Below are 15,502 nucleotides of genomic sequence, written 5' to 3'. Positions count from 1 at the left end.
GCTTGTAGTAATGTGATGTGATCTCCCAGCGATCACCTCTCCTTAAAGCTGGTAATTCCCCGGGTGGCAGAGGTGCAGATCTAGCAGTTGGTTGTCATCTTTGACTATTGCCTGTAATATTTAACTAAAGCTGATTGAAATGGCTTCTGGCTTTCTTGAGCAAAGTTTCACTTCCAGCCTAGATATGTCATCAATGAAGTTACACACAGCTGGCAACAAACACCCCTGCCTTTCTAACAGCCTGCTAGTAAAACTAGCAAACTTGTGTTCAAAACAGCAAGAGGGAGCATTTCTGATAGAAAAATGTTAACACAGTTTGACGAGCTGGATGCAGAGGCTCAGGAAAAGGCTGTTCCTAAGCTAAGTTCCATCACTATGCAAGGTGAGATGTTGGTTTTGTTTATTAATGCTGCTGGGACTTGTGCTTGGAACGATGAGAAAATGAGTAATGTTTGGTTTGAGCGGTCTGGCTGGGATTCACGCTTCCATCGATCAGAGAATCATCTAGGTTGGAAAGGACCTTGAAGATCATCCAGTCCAACCATTAACCTAACACTGACCGTTCCCAACTACACCATATCCCTAAGTGCTATGTCAACCCGATTCTTAAACACCTCCAGGGATGGGGACTCCACCACCTCCCTGGGCAGCCCATTCCAACACCTAACAACCCGTTCTGTAAAGAAATGCTTCCTAATATCCAGTCTAAACCTGCCCTGGTGCAACTTGAGGCCATTACCTCTTGTCCTATGGCTTGTTACTTGGTTAAAGAGACTCATCCCCAGCTCTCTGCAACCTCCTTTCAGGTAGTTGTAGAGGGCGATGAGGTCTCCCCTCAGCCTCCTCTTCTCCAGACTAAACAACCCCAGTTCCCTCAGCCGCTCCTCGTACGACATGTGCTCCAGACCCTTCACCAGCTTCGTTGCCCTTCTCTGGACACGCTCGAGTAATTCAATGTCCTTTTTGTAGTGAGGGGCCCAAAACTGAACACAGGAATCGAGGTGCGGCCTCACCAGTGCCGAGTACAGGGGTAAGATCACTTCCCTGTCCCTGCTGGCCACGCTATTTCTGATACAAGCCAGGATGGCATTGGCCTTCTTGGCCACCTGGGCACACTGCTGGCTCATGTTCAGCCGGCTGTCAATCAACACCCCCAGGTCCCTCTCTGACTGACTTTTTCATACACGCTCAGGAAAGCAGGCGGTTTCCTGTTTTCCCCGAAGCCGCCCCCGGGGAGTGCTGCTCCCCGGGCTGGGTCGGGTCCGCTCCGCTTGAGGGGGGGCGGGCGGCAGCGCCGGGACGCAGGAGCAGAAAGCCCTGGGATCGGGGAAGGGGCGGAACTCGCCCGGGGCCGCTGAACGCTTCGCCACAGGCGGGGCGCCCCCGTCGCCCACCCGTGGGCGGGCTCGGCTGTGACTGGCCGGGTCTCCACGTGGCGTGGGTGTGCGCGGGGCAGCGCGGGGCAGTGTCGCTCCGCGGGGCGCTCGGCTTGGCTCGGCGCGATGGGCCCGGCGCGACGGGGCGGCTGCGGGCGGCTCCCGGTCCTGCTGCTGCTGCTGCCGGTGCTCGGCGGGGCGGCGGGGCTGGGGCTGGGGCGCGGCGGCGCTCCCCGCCTGCTCCGCTTCTCCGGGCAGGTGCCCGAGAACAGCCCGGCGGGGACGCGGGTGCGAGGCTTGAGGGTGCCGCTGCGGCGGCTGCTGGGCCCCGGGGAGCCGGCCGGGGAGTGGGCGCTGGGCGGCGAGGGCGCCTCCCGCTTCTCCCTCCAGCGGCGAGCGGGCGGCGGGCGGGGGCTGCTTCTGCTCCGCACGGCCGAGCGCCTGGACCGGGAGGCGCAGCCCGAGTACGCGCTCCTGCTGGGGCGGCGGGCGGGCCGGTCCCCGCGGCAGGCGCTGCTGCGGATCCGCGTCCTGGACCGCAACGACCACCGGCCGCGGCTGCCGCCGGCGCGGCCGCTGGAGGTGGACGAGCTGGCCCCGCTGGGCACGGAGGTGGCCCGGCTCCGCGCCTCGGACGGCGACGAGGGCGCCAACGCGCACCTCACCTACCGCCGCTGGCCGCCGGGCGCCGGCAGCCGCCGGCTCTTCGTGGTGCCCCGCAGCGGGCAGGTGCTGACCGTGGGCTCGCTGCTGGGGCTGCGCCGCCTCCGCCTCTGCGTCGCGGCTCACGACCACGGCCGGCCGCGGCCGCTGCGCAGCCCCGCGCGGTGCCTGCGCCTGGCCGTGCGCGGCCGGCGGCGGCGGGACCCGGCGCTCGGCGGCGGGAGGCGGCGGCGGCGGCGGGCGGGCTCGCTGCCGCCGCCCGAGCGGCCGCCGGGGTCCGGCTCCCGGCGCTACACGGCCCGCCTGCCCCCCGCGGCGCGGGTGGGCGACACCGTCTTCACCGTCCCGCGGAGCCGCGAGCGAGCGGCGGGCGGCTGGTTCGAGCTGGCGTCTCCCGGCGCCACCCCCGTGGCGGTCGACAGGGCGTCGGGGCGGCTCTACCTGCGGCGGGAGCTGCGGGCGGGCGACCGGGCGGAGGTGCTGGTCAAGGTGCACCGCGGCGGAGGACGAGGTAGGGGGCTGGGCCGGGGCGGGCGGCGGGGATGGGCGCGCATCTCCCCGCGGCGCTGCCCCGGGTGGGGCGGGACAGCCGCGAAGTCGCCGGGTGGGGACGGAGGGTGGCCCCGAGGGAGGGGGGACGCTGAGCGGGCACGGCCGTGCCGGGCACTTGTCACTCGAGGGACGCGGCCGCTCTCCGTGGGGTGCGGGGAGTCGCGGGCGGCGGTGGGAGCTGCCCCCCAGGCTGGGTTTGGTGGCGTGGGGATGTGCCGGCTCTTCTCTGGTACCGCCTGCGGAGCTTTCGCCTCCCGTCTTTGAGGGAACAGATGAAACATGTGGGTAATGGTGGGTTTTTTTGGCTGCTGTGGTGTTGTAAGGAATTCCTGTGGCGGCAGGTTCACTTCTGTGAGACCGGAGGGGTCTGCTCACGGGTTAACAAGCAGTTAAATGGGGGAGCACACCACAGCAGACAGCTTGTCTTATAGCGGGGGAAGTTATCGAAGAGCCTCTTCTGTTCTCTGTGGCCCTCCGTGACCTGGGAAGGGAGAGGTGACACTGCCCTGGCAGTGCGTGCTTCCAGACCTGCAGCTGCAGCCCACGGCGCTTGGAGATCCTTCTGGGACTGTTCGCTGAACCGCGCTGAAACGGTGCTTGAAGTCAGCTACGGCAGTGGCAGAGCCGTGCGTGGGAAGGCGAAGAAGCCGTTGCAAAATAGATGTCAATGAGCTTAGGACAAGTGGAGAAAAAAAAAAAGACCTGAATCTGGAATCCTAGGAGTTGGTGTAGAGAGCTAAATGGAGATATGGTTATACCACTGTGTACATCAACAGCTTGTATACTGTATGTGGTTCTCCTAATAACACAGCAAAGGGAATGGCTAGACTCCTTAAACTTCTTAAACCACGTTAAGCTTGAAGTGCGTTATGGCTACAAGAGCCATCCTTTCCACGTGTTACTTTCATCTTACTCAGAGTAAGTGTTATAGTGTGTTTGTAACTGTAGCTCAGGTCTCCGCTAACGTTGCTCATTATCATTTGCTTGGGGTTTGTTTTTTGTTTTTTTCCTAGATGTTTACAACTTCACTATAGAGGGAATATTTACAGTTTTCTGTAAATGGTTTTACAGCTTAATGCTCAGGAAATGTGAGACATACAGCTGGGAGGAAAACAAATGTGTTGAAGCATGCTGGGGGCTGTGATCTTTACTATTGTGCACTGTGTGTAGTCTGAGAGTCCCAGAGCCACCTGCCTGAGAAATTTATTCTTGCAGAAAAGGCCTGTGCTGTGCAAATGAGAAACATTTAGCATAATAAAAACGCTGCACAGTATTTCTAGGTACTAACTTTAAACAAATCACCCGACGTTGAAAGTAGAACTTCTCATTTAAGCTAAAGATGAAGTTGGAAAGGTGGCATATCGCTTGACCATCTTGCTTGCTTATAATGAAAGCAAATAACCTTGTGAGCAGCGTTGTACAAATGATTAATCATGTTGTCAATCTGGTGCTGTACAGCATGTTTCTACCACAGTCTATGCACTGATAATGTACTGACAAGAGATGAGCCTCGGGGAGAAAGGAATTCGATGATCAGTTGGGACAAGGTCATTTAGACACTCTTTTAAGCTGCTTTGAAAATCAAACCTATCATCTCATAACTTTGTACAGTAATGAACTTGGGATCTTTTTCTGGCTGCTTATTTTACAGGGAGATGATGAAGCGGTGGGAGGTTTTGAGCATCCATTTTTTATCTGAAGAAACCTAGTGAACTAGTTAAAGCTGAACAGAATTAACTTTGATCTGCTCCTCATTTCTCCTCATGCCTCTTACTAAGTATAATTAACAGTGGGTCATGTAGTAATCAATATTATGGAACATGTGCCAAACTTTTAATCCTCTCATTAATTGAAAAACAAAACTATTGGACCCTTATTAATTGCCATCTCTTATGTAAAAGAAGTGAATGGAAGTAGGTGTTTCACAAACACTGCTTCTCCAGTGAAGTGTGCGTCTTGGGGTTTTGGGTTTTTTTAAGAAAAGCAAAGCTTTTTTGGCACTTAAAAAAAAAAGAGGTCAGATAGTTACTTGGAGCACTGTTTCTTGCACCTGTAGTCCTAGGAAGACAAGGTATTCGTGTACATGGTTGAAATACTGAAATAAACCAAGTGTAGAGTGTGATAACCTTCTGAATCCCACCTGTTGCTCAGTTGTACTTGTAGCAGTGATGTGTATGAGTCTGCTCTCTGTTTTGTGAGGGCACTGTAGCTGGCACTGTGAAAATACAGTTCTTCTCCCATTGAATATACACTTGGTAGGTGGACTGTGCATCACAAAGAGGTTTGCACAACTTCTGTGAATTGTCTTATTTGCACACAGAGCAGTTAGCATCTTCTTTAGGAATCTGGCAGGTTGTCTCCGTCTCTCAAAGCCTTGTTTTTCTGGGCTCTGTGTGAGCATAGTTGTGGGATTGGGACCTGGAGTTCAGGCAAGACTCTTATACGAAGATATGAGCTACAAACCTGTCATTTCCTCATCCAGATTTTCTTCTGGGACATTTAACGTCCTGGAAACACTGACCACACCATCAGAACAGCACCCTGCCTGAGCGTGGAAGGGTGGGGGGTGATGGGCAAAGGTTGAAAGGGCCATAGCTCTCTTTCCCCCCCAAGTCTGCCTGTGTTCACGCACACCTGCAAGCACCCATGCAGGTTCTCATACTTGTTACTGGCTTAGACAGGGTGGGACATATAGAGTTACACAACTGCTTCCTCTTCCTCCAGCCACAGCTGTCCTTTCTGATGCTGGCGGTACGTACTGGTGCATGCTGTGTAGAAGAAGCTTTACGTCTAGGACTTTGTCTATCATGTTTCAAAAAGTGAAGGAACACAATTTCTTACCCCTGTTCTTCAACTCTAGCAGACTTTCAGCTGTTTTTGTTTTCTTTAATCTTAAGAGCCTGCCACAAAGGGTTTATCGAGCACACGCTGCGTTGACTTGGAATAGTGTGACCCACTAGGTGATTTCCCTGCTCCTGCACACACCGACACCACAGATACAGCTCACATGCTATCAAACTGAAAACAGCCATGGTAAGAAGTTGCTCCATAATCTACAAAGGTTATTTTTCTTTAACGACAAGAGAGACTCAAAGAAAGCACAGCAAGACAAATCTCTTCCCCTCCTGTATGTCTGCAGTGCTCTTAAGAATAAGCCTGAGGCTAGCAACCCTTTAAATCTGGGATGCCTCCAGACATCAAAGCCAGGTAAACACCAGCAGTTAGTTTATGGCTGAAATGAATAAAACAGTTGCAAGGCTGTTTAGTATTTTCATGTTTTGGAGGTGAGATGGATCTCTCATCCCCTGTTCTCTTTCAGATGGGATAACAACTGTTTACTGTAACTGAATTTCAGTGAGGTAGATCTGAAATCTGACTGAGGAGTCTGTAGCATAGTGCTGTTCCTCAGGGGTAGTGTCTTATGGTAGAATATGGGCAGTATTGAACCCTTATGACTCACTGGAAGCAAACTACTTCTTAAAAAGCCATCTGTCCAATCTTGAAATTCCTGAAAATACAGCCTAGACTGCACATGGAAAGATGACGTAGTTTGAGTCCCTTGCACTTTCTTAAGAAACTTCCACAGGATACCTGCTGGGAAGGGAAAGCCTTTCAATCCACATAATAGAGCTCCTATAAAAACTAACAAGTAATCCATATATGATGCTGGCTATGATTTCAAATCAAGATACAGCTTAGGGTTTTTTATTTTATGGAGCCAGAAATGGCCCATTACTTCCTGGCAGCCCCTGACATTTTTAGAACAAAATAAATCTGACTCCAGAAACAGAAATCTGACCTGGCAATCAGGTTTGGAGGTCATACTATACGCTGCTTTTTTTTTTTTTTCCCTCCTGGTATCAGACTGATTAAAACCATCTGTGGATACCATTGCTATGCCTTCAAATTCAGGTGCCGACAGAGGAAAAGCTTGCTCCACTTAAACCGTGAAACCATTTTAATGGCCAGGCATCATTAGACAAAACAGTAAGCCCCAGGATGAAGGTTATTGTGTTACCCTGTCTGTATGTGTCTTTGAAAGAATCTCACTGTAAAAAAAATTGATGTAAAAATATATGATGACCCAGAAGCAATAAATAAGTGGTAAGAATGTCTGATGAAGTATATAGCTGAGATACCAACAAAAAGCTTAAAAACTGAAGAAGTAAATACAAAGTTTATGTTACAAGTATTCTTAATTAGGTACATAAGCTATTTAACTGATGAGTAAGCCTTTATCATAACAAGTTAAAAAGAAAAGCAATAGGAGACCTTCAAAATGGAATATTCAGCCCTTTAATGTTAACATCTTAAATCCTTTTATACAGCCTGTGATTTCATGTTTCTGAGTTTACATTACAACAGCAGGAAAGCATTTAAAAATCTGGTTTAGACCCAGATCAAAGCTGCACCATGCCAGAAATATCCCTGCGTGCTCTCAGTGATGTCTCACGCTCCAAGAGCACCGTGCGGTGCGTGGCAGAGTTTAATTTTTGTGTACAGGCAGGACCTGGCTGATCTGCGTCTGCCTTTTCAGACCTGCATTACACATGAGAGGCCCAAAATTCACATATACTGTGTTTGCACAAGCAGTTTGTTCATATAAGCATCCCTAGGAGATGTCCATGTAGCCTTCTCATTTGGGAATACAGCTCTGAAGTGGAATTGGACTTCTTTCTGTTCATGCGTCTCCGATGGCCTTTGAAATCTGTCCTCGCTGGAGAGTGGTGGTGGCTTCTTGGCAGGCCCTTCGGTGCAGGTGTTAGTGTTCCCTTGCTAAACCAGTCAGAACCTGGCTAGTGCGTAACTCAACAGTACTGGAGTTTTAGCCTGAGCAGTGAGGTTGGCATGCTAGTGAAAACTGTCCAAGATTTAAGACAAGGTAAAGCAGAAAGTTTAAGAAAAGCCTCTAAAAACTTGACCTGAGGAAGCAGGCTGATGAATTGAACTTGGGGTTCTGCTCCTGTGACTGTATGCTCTTCCTTGTCTTTCATGTTGCTGATAGAAGGACCTAAAAGCAGCACCTGGTCCTTAGAGCAGAGTAAGGAGCGGTTTGTGCATACGACTATGGATGCACTTGCTTTACATCAGATAGGTTGGCTGTGCTTTTGAGAGAGTAAACAAACACTACACATATGGAATAAGCATCTGCTTCGTGAGAAAGAAGTAGCAAAGTGGTGAGGGATACATGTGTGGGAGGGGAAGAGGATCTGTTTAGAAATTCAGTATATGAGGAGAACTGAAAGGTAAGTCTATTGACTCTACCTTTTCATTTCTTAGGACACAGCACAGGAACAAGCACACTGCTCCTTTGGAGGCTGCTGCTCTGGTTAATCCAAACACTAAATGCTGCTGTCCGCTTTTACCAAAGGTGCACATGCTGCTGGGTTTGAGTGCATCTCTTACTGTTGCATCCAATGGTGTTAACAAGAAATATTGCCACAGCTTTTTTTGGCATTTCTTTGTACATTGAAAACACACTATTGCTGCTGAATAAAAGTACTGGTATTTTGCTGGTGATGATAACTTTTTAAGTGTTAGGAAAGAAGTTAATACACTCAAAATATGGTCACAGGAACAGCTCTTATTGCTCAGCAAGCAACTTTTTATTTTAAAACCGTTTGAACAAACCTCAAGAAGAGACATGTTAAAGAGCAATGCCGACACAAAAATAAATGCCTGTAGCTTTTCTGCAGAAAGCCTGGGACTGGAAACAAAGTGATTCCTAACCAATGCAGCAATCAGATTCTGCCTCTCAGGATCTTTTATACCCCAGACAAGCTACTTTAAACTTAAAAAGTGCCACTTTAATGAGGAAGAGTAGGGGCTGTGTTGCATGGGATGACAGGAGGGCAGAAGTAGCGATTGGGAGCTTGTGCAGTCATAGGTTCCTCAAAGGATATTGTTTCTTTAATGATGCTGCCCTTATAAAAATTGTTTAGGAATCTTCCTAGAATTTGTGGCTATATGTTTTGTTGGCAGACAAAAGACCTTGCACATAATTTTACTTCAGTGACATAAGTACAGTCTTCAAGTGTGCTGTACCACATAAATGTCTATTTTGTCTGTATTGTTTCACCTGCTTTGTGAAATTTTGACCAGAGAGTGAAAGATGAAGTTGTGAGGAATGGAAACAAACCTAAAGACCATGTCTCTCCTTCTTACCAACAGTAAAAGCTGAATGATCTGCAAAGAGAAGCAACTTTTAAATGCTAGGATTGCAGCTGCGTTTTGCAGCACTTTCCTTCTTTAAAAAAAAAAAAAGATTAAAAAAGCCCCCAAATGTCCTCTGTGCTGCTGACTCCTCAACTATTCATACTATGTCAGCATGGTCTGACTTCCTTACCAACTGACATGCCTGCAAATAATTATGGATTGTATAGTATTTAATAGCATCTTCTAATGGTGATTAGTAGGCTGTTAACATGCAAGCTGTAGTAAAAAACTTTTTTTATGAAGAATCCTGTCATCTGGAAGCTTTTGAGATTCTGTAAATGATTGTACTTCCCACCTTCTCAGCAGTGCTGTGAAGGGTTCCTAGTCCTCGTGGTTGGGTTGTAATGGGCAGCTGCTGGGAGATATGGTAGATTTAAGAGTTGAGGCAAAGATGCTGCTTCTGTAATCACAAGTCTGACAGTGCTTCAGAGCCTTCCTCTGGAAACAAAAAGATTGAAACATTTTAAAAACTAGAGGATGACACCACAGTCAAGCTTTAAAGGCTAGGGCAAGATGATGTGATAGCAGAAAAGATACAATGGATTTTGCAGTCCTGTTCCTGCATCTGCCTGAAGCTGTGATGTATGGACATCTGCCTGCGGAGATGTCTTTGCTGCTCCAAAAATGCCGTAGGTGTCTCAGATACCCAGTGTGATGGAGGTACCTGCTGTAATTTTGCATTCCCATAAAAAGTGAAAAATTGGCTGAAGATTTGTCTTTGCTGCGCATGTGTGCAGTAGCACTTGCAATTGCCTTTTAGCTCTGATGGACCCACTGACTAAGTCTACAGGTAGTATTGAGGTAAGAAAGACCTTGCCTCCTAAATTGGAAAGGTGGTGTATGAGTAGAAAACATATCAAAGTGCTGGTCTATATTAAGAAATGTATCATGAAAACAATGCAAAGTGATCTCTGCAGGCTGCTCTGTCAAGCTTGCTGGCTGTGGTTAACCAAGGAGGGAAAACTGAAACCCACTTGATATAGTTTTAGATGAGGCAGTCAGTCTAGTCGCATTGCCCAGCTGTTCCGTGGCTGTGGGCTGTTAATCCACAAGCTAATGTAGTGGTTTGTGGGCTTTGAAGGGAGTAGAGAGACCTGTTTCTGAAACTGGGATAGTGAGGATATTACCCTGCCTTCAAGACATGGTGCTCTCTGCTTAGAGTCCAATTGGTACACTACTGTGTTACAAGGGGATGTGATACCCCTGAGCATTGTATCCAAACTTCAGGAGTATTTTTGAGAAACAGAATCTGTTAATTAACAGAAATTTCACCCTCAGGAATATCTTATCGGTGTTTGGGGTGGAGCTGACCCATCATTTTCATGACAGCAGACTAGCTGTACTAAAACTGCCCTGTACAACTTTTCTTAAGGGAGTTGGAGAAAAGAAATTCACAAAATTCAGGCTTTAGTTCTGGAGGGGAGACCTGTGCCATGAAGGCTCTCCCCACTGTGAGAGTTCCTCCTCGCCCCAGCGCTACTCCCAGGAGGGGTGACAGCACATGGGGTAGCTGGTGCAAACACATGAGCATTGTAGGCATTGCTGACCAGTCGGCTCATCGAGACCAAGCAAGAGCTGCTTTCCCTTTTCCTTTCCCTCAGTGGGCACCCTTATTTGGGAAACCCCATCTTCTGGCCAACTGCTGACTTTCATAAAGCTTGTAGGGGAAACTGGCCACTAGATTCAAAAGCCCCTTGGGCAGAAGAGAAGGGGCACAGTGGACGGCATGACTGTGTAAATAGCACTTCTTTAGGCTAAAAGATGTTTCTAAAAGTGATGATGAACTCTGGTTAAAGGTTAATTACTGCTATAAGAAATTTTGTTGCAAGTTTAAATACTCTTAAGTGGATTATTCCTACATATGCTTTAGTTTTGGTGAAATTTCTGAAAGGCACAAAAATACACATGGACGAGTTTTCATGAGGCATGTCCATATGTATTTTCATTTTTTTTCAGATTCAATACTTCAGTGTTTGTAGGATGCTGCACAGTGGATGACGACTTGATTTCAGGTGCTTTGGGGACAGGGATGTTTTAGAGTTAGTTTACAAGACACTTAACAGTGACCCAATCTTGTCTGATCTTCAGGTAGTACTGGAGTATGTGACTGACCAGAACTACAAAATAAAGACTGGAATCTTCAAAACCAGCTTGAATTTTAGAAATATCTGTTGTTAGTCAAGGATAATGCTTAGAAACTGAGGCACCAGTATGTCTCACAACCATAGAGCATCTAGCTATGAAAAAGGCTGATGAACTGGCATTTAGAATTTGCGAGGTGGTTTATGCAAAGCTATCTCACAAAATCTCAGTGAGAGTGAACAGTGCTTGAAAGAAAAAAAGAAAACAAAACCAAAAACCCAAGAAAAATCAACCGTAACGAAGAGACATTCTCATTGAATATCATGCTAGTATTAGATGACAGTAGGGGGAATTGTTTGTCTACAGCTTTTGAGGGGCATAGATGCTGTTTCTCTGTGCTTCAGCCATCCATCATGCCTGTGGTTTAAGTAACTCCAATGGGGGTTTTCACCCCAGTTCTAGCCCTGTTGACTTGCACTGATGTCAGCGATGACAGCCGGGGCTTCTTTTCTGCTCCCCCAGAAGAGTAGGAGGCCTTGTCTCCCTGTCCTCTCCACTGGAGCCTCATCAAGGGGATGGGACTGATAGCTAAGGGAAGGGAAGTATTCATCATTGTCAGCAGCTTATCTTTAAATCACTCTGTGTTGGGGAGGGGTTTGTAGTATCTTTAAACTCTAAGGATTACAGTTTCCAATTAGTCTTGTGTTTTCTCTCATCTTCCTGCACAAATCCCCTTTGTTTTCCTTCTCTTGATCTTTCCTGAGGCTCCTCAGATCTGTCATACATTTGGGAGACTGGAGCATGAGCTGCACATTGTAACCCCTGATGACTGTAATGTTAAAAACCAAAAAGAAAATAAAAACTGTTCTTGTGGCAAGCAGAGTCTCTGATCTCTGCTATAGATCTCAAAAATAGGTGATGGTTCCTCCAGCTTCACGCTGAAGTGCTGTGTTAACATGGGAACACATCATGTCGGTGGTGTTCATTGGCCGCTGCCTGCTGTCCAGCTGCTGCTTGTGAAGCATTTTACCCAGCTGCCTCCCTGCCTGCCCTGTCTGCAGTGGGCTCTGGAGCCTGAAGGCAATGTAAGCCTAGATAAATGAGTCCTTTTTTTTCCCTTTTTTATTCTACCGAAACACACTGATCTTTTCATATTGTTCAATATATCCAATTACATTTTTAAAAAATTACTCTTGAAAATTGTAATTTTTAAGGAAAATTGCAAATTTATAGAACAAGCATTTATAGGACTTCTAGGACAAGTTACATTTATATATATATATATGCACAAGATATTTTCTATCTCAAATATCATTTTTTAATGATATTTGAGATAGAAGTTTATTAACTTATTCAGTATGTCAGATGTTTTCTGGCAATTACATTATTTTTAATTTGAGGAAATACAGGTCATTTGAAACTAATTTTGTGTTTCAGTCCTGAAGATGACAAGAGTTTCTTAGCTGTGATGGTCATTTCTCAGGTGTGGATTTCACAGAATGGTTTGGGTTGGAAAGAACCTTAAATATCATCTAGTTCCACCCCCCTGCCATGGGCAGGGACACCTTCCACTAGATCAGGTTGCTCAAAGCCCCGTCCAACCTGGCCTTGAACACTGCCAGGGAGGGGGCAGTCACAGCTTCCTTGGGCAACCTGTTCCAGTGTCTCACCGCCCTCACAGTAAAGATTTTCTTCCTTATGTCTAATCTAAATCTACACTCTCTCAGTTTAAAGCCATCATCCCTTGTTCTATCACTACATGCCCTTGGAAAAAGTCCCTCTCCAGCTCTCTTGTAGGTCCCCTTTAAGTACTGGAAGGCCGCTATAAGGTCTCCCCAGAGCCTTCTCTTCTCCAGGCTGAACAACCCCGACTCTCTCAGCCTGTCCTCGTAAGGGAGGTGCTCCAGCCCCCTGATCATCCCTGTGGCCTCCTCTGGACTCGCTTGAGCAGGTCCATGTCCTTCTTATGTTGAGGTCCCCAGAGCTGGACACAGGACTGCAGGTGGGGTCTCACGAGAGTGGAGTAGAGGTGAGGGTTCAATAGCGAGGCAAAGCTCCTGTTGTCTTGCCCTGCCACTGAGGGATAACAGTGTGGACTGACAGCATAATGAGGGGCTGTGTAGGCATCCCGCCTTGATGTCTTGTTTCAAGCTGGGTACTTCAGAAACATCTTTGCATACCATGCTGTCTCTTTTACATTCAAATGATTCATTTTGCCGGAGGGAATATAAGCAAAACATAAACTAACATTTTTTATGTACATTTTTTACTTCTCAGCTTCCCAACATTAGTCTCGTCAAACCCACATCAGTCAGTGCAGCTATAATCCTCATCTCGGGAAAAGAAAATTACTCTATCACATTTCTTCCTTCTGTTAAGGGAGGAAAAGAAATGATTAAAGGAACACAAAATTGATACAAGCTTGCAAGAATAGCCACTTGCAGTTTAAAATCCTTTTCCAGTTCTTTCTTTGCTTTCATGCTCTTGTCCCAGGATGGTGCAGGTCTATCTGCTCTGATCTGGTGAAGTGTCTTTTGCCCTCAAAGACAGAAAGTTAGTATGGATGGTCATGTGGTGAGTTCCCTCACCCTTGCACTTGCTACGTCCTAACCCTTTTACTTTGGTTCCTCTTGGCTGGTGGTTGGTTGACATTCTTTTCATGCCATCCCTGACCTACCTTTCTTATATGTAAACAAGTGGTAGAGCTGAAGCCTTGGGAATTTACTTGTATCAAGTAAAACCAGTCCCTTAATATTCTTTTCTAGATTGATCATACCAAGACTCTTTCAAATCTGTGGTGCAGAGGCCAGGTGTTTTATACTGTTGATAGTCTTGTTTTACAGGATATAGAGCCTGATTTCCTGATTATTTCCTCCTTTTCAGTGGTTGATTCATATTGACAAAATGGGTGAGCTGTAACATCACTGTGTGATGTTGCATTTTGATTTAATAGGATGCTGCGGTTGTGTCAGTGGAACAAAATAAAACACTATTGATTTCAGAGGCTTGATCTGTTAATGCCTTTGCAGTTACAACAGTTGAAAAAACAATGCATTGCTGGAAAAAACCCTGCTTTATCAAGACTGTTTTTGTTTCACTGACTTGTTTCAAGTCAAAGCAATAATTTTCCATAGTATTTGATTGCCATGTGTCTTTAACACCTTAAAATCCTTGAGTTTCTCACGTCTGGTGTCTGTGCAAGGAGGAGACAGCTACCAGAACAGAAATGTTTGTGTTCCTGAGTAGTGAAGGCTTAAAGTGCTGCTTCTGAACAGCTTTTTCTGAATGATAGGGCAGAATAGTGCTGTTTGATTGGCCTCTGGTTAGTCTCTGTTGCATGTTCAACACTGATTTTTTTAGACTTTGGGACTCGCTCCAACTTAGACCTGACCTTTATAACAATCTCTTCTTCACGGAATTATAGAATTGTTTAGATTGGAAAAGACCATTAAGATCATAGAGTCCAACTGTTAACGTAGCACCGCAAAGTCCATCACTAAACTGTGTCTCTAAGCGCCACATCTATGTGTCTTTTAAATACCTCCAGGATGGTGACTCCACCACTTCCCTGGGCAGCCTGTTCCAGCACTTGACAACCCTTTTGGTGAAGAAATTTTTCATAATATCCAATCTAAACCTCTCCTGGCACAACTTGAGGCTGTTTCTTCTCATCCTGTCACTTGTTACTTGGGAAAAGAGATTGACACCCACCTCACTACTTCCATTCTCTCCCTGCCAGAATTAGAGCTCTGATATCTGTATGCATGGACTGTTTTGTCAGCATGCTTGCAGGTTGCTTTAGTTTAAGTTTTGTTTACTTGCACAGAGAGAACAGCTCTGCTCCTTCAAGCCTTAAAAGCAGACATAAATGCCGAGAGGCTGAAAAAGTGAGCCACTTCTCATCTGCAGAAAGATGTTCCACCTGATAGCTGAAGTTTATTACCAACTGCTGCTGTGCCACAGCCCTACAGGTTTGGGCTCATCCTCTGTTTTTCCTTTCATGTGTGGCACTGTCTGTTTCTAGAGTGGCGTTCACTCCTTCTCTCACTTCTTACCTTTAAGTGAACAGTAAAGAAAAGCACAAGGTCCAAAGAATATCTGTGCTAGAAATTCCCTCAGGCTGCTGGGGAATGAGTGACATGTGAACATGTAAGCTTCAGAAATCAATGAAATGCAAAAGCTGAAGGGCAGGGGAATTAAAGTGTGATGGAAAGGATTTAACAGTCTTGCTGGTACTGTGCCCCTGCCTAGAGGCAGGCTTTGGTATAACAAAGTGTTTGCTGGCAGATATTTGTCTAGTCAGGTCTTAAAGATCTCACTGATGGATGATCTCTCACCTCTCCAGCTGCTATCAAGTGCTCCTTATATTTCAAAAATTGCTGGGGGATTCCCTCTGCCCAGCCCTCCATCTAACGCAAAGGTTTTCCTTGGGAATGAGGGTTTGTTACTTTTTGTTTCATGGGTTAGGGAACATCTGACTGGCTTCATACATCAGTCCTTCATCATCTTAAAGCACTGTTACCATGTCCCTCGCAGTCTCCTGAAAATCTCCAGGTCTTGGCACCTTTTCTGACAGACCATGTTTTCTGGTTGTGTTCTTTGCTCCTCTCTGC

At 46.8% G+C, this 15,502-nt stretch overlaps 1 protein-coding gene across 1 annotated transcript in view; it reads left to right on the top strand.

Annotated features, from left to right (window-relative positions):
* The first annotated feature begins 2,332 nt into the window (after positions 1 to 2,332).
* LOC141919671 (neural-cadherin-like) overlaps positions 2,333 to 15,502 on the top strand; it is a 59,700-nt gene continuing 46,530 nt past the window's right edge. Inside the window, exon 1 of the mRNA XM_074815701.1 lies at positions 2,333 to 2,550. The gene's annotated coding sequence lies outside the window, so the exon portion shown is untranslated. The remainder of the gene's footprint in view (positions 2,551 to 15,502) is intronic.

The sequence above is a fragment of the Strix aluco genome, chromosome 1, assembly GCF_031877795.1.
Source record: "Strix aluco isolate bStrAlu1 chromosome 1, bStrAlu1.hap1, whole genome shotgun sequence".
NCBI lineage: Eukaryota > Metazoa > Chordata > Aves > Strigiformes > Strigidae > Strix > Strix aluco.
This window is presented reverse-complemented; position numbering and strand designations above follow the sequence as displayed.